At 39.0% G+C, this 9,282-nt stretch overlaps 1 protein-coding gene across 1 annotated transcript in view; it reads left to right on the top strand.

Annotated features, from left to right (window-relative positions):
* Positions 1-2,646: 2,646 nt before the first annotated feature.
* vstm2a (V-set and transmembrane domain containing 2A) overlaps positions 2,647-9,282 on the top strand; it is a 122,087-nt gene continuing 115,451 nt past the window's right edge. Inside the window, exon 1 of the mRNA XM_085763593.1 lies at positions 2,647-2,853. The gene's annotated coding sequence lies outside the window, so the exon portion shown is untranslated. The remainder of the gene's footprint in view (positions 2,854-9,282) is intronic.

Below are 9,282 nucleotides of genomic sequence, written 5' to 3'. Positions count from 1 at the left end.
AAAAAAAAAAACCCAGAACCCAGGGTAATAAAAATAAAAATAAAAAATAAGGCTGAAACGATAAGAGATATATTTTTATAGGAGAGTAAAATATGCCAGGTAAAGCTCAATATCAAGGTGGCTCTGTTTTGTGATGGGTCATGCCTTTAAATGTTTTAATAATGGAGTTAAAAAAAAAGTTAAATAACAGTTAACTCAGAAAAACTCTAGAATTCGTTCTTTGTTGGTTTATTTTTTATTGTTAAAATGAACCTAATCAAAGCTAAAGTTATGTTGTTAGCAGAGTGCTATCGGAGATCTACTCAGAGGTCTTTGTCTCTACCTGCTGGTCTGGGATCGATTGCTTTAGTCTCCGCCCACAATCGAACAGAAAAACCCGCGGTGAAGCTTCAACTTCCGGTCGCTCTCCACATCGTTTCTCTTCGTTTCTCTTCGTTTCTCTCTGGTAAGTTGTTGTGGGTGGATGTTGTTTGTTTTCTTGCCAAAAGCGGTTGTGATCATTTTCTTGTTCGTGTTCGGCTGTGAAAGAAAGTGACGTTAAATTTGAGTTAAAGTGAAGTTTGACAGAAAACACAGCGAGTGGGCGGGAACCTGCTCGTTACACCGTTTCACCTGTTTGTGAATGAATCCTCCTGTTCACAATGTAAATGTGTCACACTGTTGTTTTACATTGTGTTCACTGAGCATTTATTATGAGTTTTTGTGAGACTTGCTGTTACCACTAACACTATGATGTCAGATTTATCCTTAAATATGGATTTTAAAGGTTTAACTACCTTCTTTTTCCTCTCTCACTTTTACTTTATATGAACTGAGAAATGTAGCCTATTGGTAACTTGACAGTCTTATTATCATCTTTGACTCTCTGACTCCCAATAGAAGTTTAAATGACAAAAAAGAAAAGAAAAAAAAAAGAACTACCTGTGGTGGTTCTTACTGTATATTTTAACAAAATAAAACATAGTAAACAAAGACAGGTAGCCTAATAATCAAAGGAGTAGGGGAGAGTGGGGTGAGATGAGCCAGTGGGTAAGTTGACCCACCCCTTGTTTCTAGGAAACTATAGGAAAAAGTTAGCATGTGACCAAATATTAGGGAGGCAGGCATCATTTCATGGAGATTAGAACCACGTGAGTAAAGTGGTTTAACATTTATGACCCAAAAATCATTTTTCACTCTTGCAAGTGAATTTTGTCGATCATAAGTTTCATGAGAATTGTGTTTAGACCAAAAGAGATGATTGTAAATGTGTTTTATACATGGGTTAGGGTATCTATGAGCTACAACATGAGGTAGTAAACCTAGCATGAAACTGCACCATTTTAGCTGTGGGGGTAATAAACCCAAGCTAAGGTAGCTGTGGGGTAAATTGATCCATTTGGCCAGGGGTAAGTTGAGCCACCTATCCTATACACTTAGTGAATGTATTTTGGCTGTATATGTCCAAATGATTAAATCAAGATTCTGTATGTTTGTGATTACAGTAAGTATGTGCCTATTAACAGGAAAAGTTGTTTATAATGTGCCAAACTTTACTTTTAAAGAAAAATATCTGGGATTCTTCCCAAGATGCCACGCAATTGCAAAACTCCCCAAATCTCAGTGAGTTGGTGGCTCAGCAGGAAGTCCCTGCAGTTTGTGTTCACGTGTAGCCTGGACGGATGAAATATTAAGTAAAGGGGGAGGTAGGAGATGGATGGAAGGAAAGAAGGGGGGGTTGATCAATTTACCCCACTCCTATGGTCAATTTACCCAATTCATGTGACTCAACTTACCCCATTCAAGGGGTAAGTTGAGTAACAAGACCACTTTTTTTTTAACATGCTATATTTTAAAAACAGTTATATTAACAATCATTCTGTTAATTTGTAGGGATGCAAAACATCCTGAAATATATGCAGATGTGTCAGTTAGGAACAAAACTATAATGTAGTGATCCTCCTGATACTGAGCTTGGAAATAATATTTTAACCAAACAGAGGTGTGAAATGTTGTGATATTTCCAAAGCCCTTTTTAAATAACAACATATTTGCAGTTTTACACCTAACTGTTTTTCCCCTTATATTACTTTAATTTGTCTTTAATTTTCTCATTTATTTATTTTTTCTCTCCTCTGGTCTATAATCAGTTGTTCCTGTTGTGATGTGTAATTAGCTTGAATGTAACTCGTGCCTCTATTGATTGTATCGTTAAAGGTCAATTTAGAAGAAGTTTCAGTGACAATAGGAAATAATAAGAATGAACCCATGCTGTTCTAATCTTAATGAGGGTATTGTACTCCACCGTAACAACCTGTTGTGCAGATGTGTTTGTTTGTATATTGTATATTTGATTACTAATTGGAATAAACACTCACTGTACCGCTCTTGTGATAACATGGAGGTGTTTTATTTGTCTTCTGCTGATCATTTATAGATCGTCTCCTCACCAAATTTGGATTTCCTGCCTCTGGAGAACCCAAATACCAAGATGCAGAAAAGTTTCTTCAGATACTGGTGAGTGACGTCCTGCAGAGCCAGCAGACAGCTTGTTACTCGAAGCAAAATCTTAGGTTAAACATTGTAATCTGACCTTGACCTTTGAACCCTCCACTCAGAGTGTATAATGGTTTCCTGTGTGTTGCGTTCACAGGCTCGGCTCACAGCTGCTTCCCTCAGAAAAGACACCAGGAGCTTGTCTCATAGCGGCCGTGTCACTGCTCAGACACCAGCGCTGCATCGCTCTGACATCCAGCTGCTTCTATGAGGATGCAACACTTCGCTGGGAGCTCCATGACGATAAGAAGAACTGAGAACCATCCACCTTGGAAAGGGAAAAGATTAAAGCAGTGGAGCACAAAATAAGCAGTTCAGGTAAACTTAAATGAACAACTTTTTTCATTTAAAAATTGTAATTATATGGAAATATGTCCAGCAGTTTGTTTCAGTGCTGCTTGCTGGGCTTTGGGGCTTATTGATATGCTGCTAGTTGTTCTCCACAACCAGATATTATGACCATGAAACCTTGGGAAGCAAGATAACAAGCGATGAGACAGTTTGGTAGAAGGCATTATTATTGTGGCAGTCACATTAATGAACATTACTGAATGCAAAGGCAATTAATTGCTGCTTGCATCATCACCCTGGAAAAAGTGTTTAATTATTTTTTGATGCACTCTGTTGCACTCGGCGAGCCTGCTGGAGTGTGCTCAGGCTGACAAAATGGATGCTGGCAGGGAACCAGCTAAACTGTAGTTTCACTGCCTAATGGCCATTGTACTGACAGGGCAGATGGTATTTCTTGACAGTGGAGATGCACCGAGGCTGAGGTCTGCTGCCGAAGAGGTGACGCTGACTCCTTCAGTTTGTTTTTTTCATTCTACATTTCTAATGATCAGTGTTTTTATGGCTGAACATCGAGCTCCCAGAACAAATAAATAAAAAACGGTCGATATGAAGTGAAGATACTTGAGTCACTTGTTCAAATCAGCTCCTCTTCCTTCAATGACCAAAAAAGAAAAAGAAAAAGAAGCTTTATTTATTCAGTTATCTGTTAGTCAAGTTATAATATGGCACCGTAGAGATCAACCAGGATACAAAAGTCAGATTGAGATGGATTGAATCTAAAATACCACAGATGTTTCAAACACAAACTCAACCATCGACGCCTAAAAGCTGCAAAACCTCCCACCAAACGTACAAAGACGAAGCCCAACAGTAAATACACTGCCCGTCCAAACAAAAGTTAAGAGTCACACACTGTAATATTTCGTTGGACTGACTTTAGCTTTGGTTACGGTATCGTTTCAATAAGCTTCTACAATGTCACAACATTTATTTACATCCAGAGTTGCATTAATTTTTCAAATATTCTCAGTGGGGTTCAGGTCTGGACTCTGTGGTCACATTGGACCACGTTTCTTCCTTGAAGATGATGGTTCTCCATTATCCTTCTACTTTTTAATAATGCCAGGGTATCCGCGGGGTCTTGAAAAGTATTAAAAGGTGATAAATCAATTTTGGGAAAATTAAGACCCTTAAAAAGTTTTAAAAAGTCTTTTCACGACTTTATATAAAGTCTTAAATATTGAAGGTATTTTTTCTGAATTCGCTGTCCAAGAGTTTGAGTTGTAAAAACCACATTGTGGAAGTGTGTGAATTTATTTGGTTTATTAAAAAACAAAGATGAACCGGTTCATGAAAAAGAAAAGAAGATTGTTGTTTTTGTTTTTTTGAGCGTTGAGCAATGTTTTTTTTGATGAACTTTGCCTTTGATTTATTATCCCAGCCTTTTTTAAAATTCTGTTGTATCATAGTGGTCTAGAGTCTTTATCACAAAAACTAAAACTGTTCAGTTAAAAGTGTCACTGATGTAAATGGTTACAGCTTGAAGCGGCGGTGAGGTATTAAAAAATGTTGAGAAGGTCTTGAAAAAGTCTTAAAAAGGTATTGAAATTAACTTCAAGATTCCTGTATATACCCTGAATGCGTTGGACAGTTCTTAACCCAGTTTTAGTCTCGGTAATCTAGTTGTTTCATTTGCTTGATGCATGGCAATAATTTGACCCTTCTGAAACAGATGAACATCTTCCAACATGGTTGAATGAGACTGCATCAGTTAGCGTTAAATAAGTTGTTGCCAGCTGAAACATAATCATCCATGCAGTAATTATCTAATTATATCTATACTGGAGTGACGGCTGATGTCGCTGCCCCCTAGTGGCTGCAGCAGAGCAGCAAGTCATGTGACCTTATCACCGTTTATTCAACACACAGGGAATCAAACCGCTCCAACTCGGCTAACGAGGTCAGGTGGGCGGCTCATTTGCATGTGGTGGTGCTCGTTAGTGTTCACTTCCTCTCTATTGTCACTATATATAACCAGCTCAACTGTCTGGAACACCTCCGATGTCAGACGCCTCGTTTTTTCTTTCTTTTCTTTTTTTTTTTTTTACATAGATATGACTTCATCAAATGTCAACAGTCCATAGTTACTGTATTACATGACAGTTCCCTGCAGTGTTTCATAGCAGAGATGTACGATAGCTCTTTGCAGGAAACAGGATCAGCAGGTACCAACATCTTCTCTTCACCTCTGGGCTCTTGTAGTGAGATCCAGCCTCGGTTTTTAAAGGGATAGTTCACCCAAAATTGAAATTTTTACTCATTATCTACTCACCCTCATGTGGACTAAGGGCTGGGAGAAGTTTCAGAGTCCTCCGTGGCTTCTCTGAGTTACAGGGGGTCTCGGCGTAGCAGTGCATGTCCATATAACGGTTGCAAATGGATACCAACTGTCTTCGTAACAAAAAGACACACCAAAAAAACATCCAGATACCTCCATGCTGCTCGTATGTAATGTCCCTCTTGTATTGAAGCCCCGAAATGCAAAATTGTCTCGAAAAAAATTAAATAAGTCTATATTTTAAGCCCCTTTAAGGCTCCACTAAAACATCTGGGTCCTTCCTCCTCCTCCTCCTCCTCCTCCTTTACCCATGACAGACAAGTCATTAAATCATTAAACAGAGTTGCCAGAGGTGATTTTTTAGAACATGTGTCATACTGTATTTAGGCGTTTGATCAAACAGCTGTTTTCCCTCGGTGTCAAGAGAAACTAACAAGATCATGTGCTTTGTCTGGAGCTCAGTGACTTTTAATCTATTTAATCAAACATGTTCAACGTCAGAGCCCCGAGGAGACAAATTCATATTTACATGTTTCCTGGAGGAGATAACAGCTGAAACATGTAAAGATAAATGAAAAAAAAGTTCCTCGTTGATAAGGTAATTTTAAAAAGCTCAACAAAACATAACAAAGTGAAAGTTTTGTCAAGTGAATCGACTCCATTACGATGGAACAAACTGTTCACTGATGAGAACCAGGAGATATTAGTTCACCCTTTGATTTGTGCTGTTTTACAACCGACATATTGAAAGTGGTTGTGAGGTTTTTTGCAAAGACAAAGAGAGCGCAGTCGCTCTTTGGTGTCGGACTCGCTGCAGCGTTGACTCTAATTATACCCTTAAAAAATTTATAGTCAGTTGAACTTTATATTCATAAATGAAAATGTGTTGACTTTAGAAACTAGTGAGTCACTTAATTATTAAGTTTTATTAGGAGAGAAGGCAGAGATACAGTTCATCTTCAGACAGTAGCTCTTCAAAAGGAAAGAATCAAAGGCTCTTTTCTGTCGTACAACAAAAGCTTTCGTGTCGAACTGATTTCATTTCATGTCTCCGGTGACTTTGTTTCCGTCCGAACCGCCAGGTGCTGCGTGGACACGTCATCTGACTCCAAGGTGACCCTTTTTTTTTCTCTTTTTTTTGAAAACGTGTCCTCATTTCATTTCATTACGTAGCAGCACAACCTCCAAGTGTGAGGAGGACCCTGCGTCTCCTCAGCTCAGCTTCCTCCGACGTGACGAGCAGCTGATTCCTCCTGCTGACCTCACAACCTCACCACATCATGACCTTGCAGAAGAAAACACTGTGCTCAAAGTTCAGCCCGTCTGAAGTGGAGGCAGTGAGGTGAGGAGTTTTACTTCTGCATGACCCGAGATGTTAATTTCATAACACACGACACGAGTGGTCGACAGAGAAGTAATCAATCACTTTTAACCTTCATCACATTCATTTAACCTTTAATAATGATGTCAGTGATGGACATGAGGTAGTTTTAATGAAACTGAAGAGATGAAGAGAAAATATTAATCCATATTTGGAGCTTTCATATAAACATCTTCCCTCTGAAATGAAGCCGTTAGTTTGTGCTTTTATGTGTTTTTGTCAATGACATATTACCATATTATGACCAGGGATAGTTTAGTTTATATATCATTATATTGATAGTTTATATTTGATAAAATGTAATAATTACTTCTTGTAGGTTTGCACAATCATTACATAATCAGCGGATCGCAACTATTTTGCATAATCATTCAAATCATTTCCCTTCATCTGTATAAAAATAGCTGGATGAAACTAACAGAAACACACAACTGTGATACATAAATAAACAATTTAAGACAGCAATTTAAGATTACTTTCAGTTCTCATCCAGTGCTTTAAGTGGGCCGGTACTCACCGGTACGGAGTACCGGCACTTCTAGATTTTAACCCCCGGCGTACCGGGACTTTTTACGGCGTACCGGGGAGTACCGGGAGTCTGGACATACTCTGTCCTGTTCTCATTCTCTCTGACCGATTTGTGATAGTGATGCCTCTTTCACCCTGAGCGCCACGGTTCTGTTGCCCTGTTCTCCGCTGCTCCTCTGTCTCTCACTGAGGGGCGGGGCTGCCGCGCTGTCCGCTCTCTCATCCATGACTCTCTCACATGCACATACGGAGCGCACGCCGCTGCCTCGTCATAGTATAACTCCATGTGTCCAGACGAGATGTGAATGTGGAGCGACTAAAACCTTCGTGAGTTACAGTGTAAAGCCATTTACATGACTTTCCAGTGGTAGCCTACCAATAAGTAGCCTTCCACTTACTGTATTCAACATGCTTAAATGTGAGTCATATTTCCCAAAATGCTTAACACTACTCGTTAACAAGAGCAGAGTAAAATGAAAGCTCTTACTGAGAAACACTGTGAAACTGTTGCTGTCAGCTTGTTAGAACAATGACAGCTGTCTGTGGAGGCTGTTTATTTGGCCACAAATCACAAAAACTTCTTGATTTTAGTGAAAATTTTAATTTGGCAATAATTTAGGACAGCAATTAGGGAAGGATAGAGATACTTTATGAAGTGGGTAAACTTAAAATAACAAATACTGATTCATTTGTCGTCATACATTATTCACAGATGGATTTTAACAAGAAAATACTTTTTAAAAATCTTTCTGGAAAGTTCAATTGAACGTTTTTCTTTTTTTAATCAACATCATATTTGAATGTAAAGTAGCCTGTCACTTAATGATGTGCTGGTATCGACCGCCCACCGCCTAATTTACCAGCCAACAGCTGAAAAGGGGAGTACCGGCACTTATTTTTTCCCACTTAAAGCACTGTTCTCATCTATACATCGCTCTTCGTCTCATTGCCCAGGCCTTTTCAAGAGATATAGAAAATGCAAATATTTTCAACTGAAAAAGATGTTTTAGCTTCTCAGCATCGTCCAACCACACAAATTCGTTATTTGGATTTACCTTACTAAACAATTTTTGTCTTATAAAGTCATAGAAAGGACAGTATACTGTAACACAAAATGCATTTCCTTCTCCACCTCTTGGATGTCACACAAAGTACAAATCCTATCGTCTTCTGCTTTTCCAACATATCTGCCTGTCTCAATATGAAGACCAAGTATACAAGCTCTAAATTGAGCACACAGGGATCTTTTCTTTTTTGACAAATTATACAAAACATAATTTTCTGGGCCAAATACCTGCTTTATTTCACAGTAAGTATACGCAGATTTGGCCACAATTTACACTCTACATGCATGATTTTTTTCCAGATCTGTAGACAAACTTGTTCTCTCTCTCCCAATGTGCTCAAAATATCAGAGAGACTTACAGAATTTGAATTGTCAGCCTCTAAGTGCGGCCACGTCTGTCTCTGCTCCTCATTGACTCCAATACAAAGATTTTCTGAGAGAAGCAGAACCCCTGTTTTAAACTCGCAATTGTCTCCAAAATATTTACTGTAGAAACACCAGAATCACACCAAAGCGTTCAGGAAGTCCTTACAGCGATGATGGTCTGTGTTTCTTTCTGATAGGAGCTACCGTTTTGTCAGAGTAAGCCTAATTGTGAGACCAGTGCAGAGGCAGAAAATCGCTCTTTTTCTCCACGTTTCTGTCTGCCTCAGCCTGGGGGGCCCCTATCGTCATTGGCAACCACCTCAAGTTGCCGTGGTAACCTCTGATCCTCAGGCCAGAGCTCATTAAGCTTAATAAACAATCCACCTGGAGCTCGTTAACATGTTTCTAAACACACACAGTTAACCTAATGTGATTACAGCTCCTCCATATCAGTGCTTATAGAACGATGATCATGTGTCTGTCTGATCAGCTCTCTCTTTGACCATAAGATCGTGGGTTTGATTCCCATGTTGACAGAGATTGCAACCCCAGCCTTATTAGCATCATGGATCAAATGTCTCTTCTTCTGCTTCTTCAGGTGTATGTGTATTACTATTAAACTAAGTTTAGGCCTATACTATAAAAATGGAGTAAAATGATCAGAAAGAGACGATTAAACCGTTAAACGCAATTATTTGTATGGCTATTTATCGTCAACCAAAGTTTCATGATCGTGACAGGCATTTTGCTTCATAGTGGGTCCAGCATATTGATTGA

Source organism: Trachurus japonicus, chromosome 20 (assembly GCF_045865225.1).
Source record: "Trachurus japonicus isolate A0001 chromosome 20, Traja_1.0".
In the NCBI taxonomy this organism is placed as follows: Eukaryota; Metazoa; Chordata; class Actinopteri; order Carangiformes; family Carangidae; genus Trachurus; species Trachurus japonicus.
This window is presented reverse-complemented; position numbering and strand designations above follow the sequence as displayed.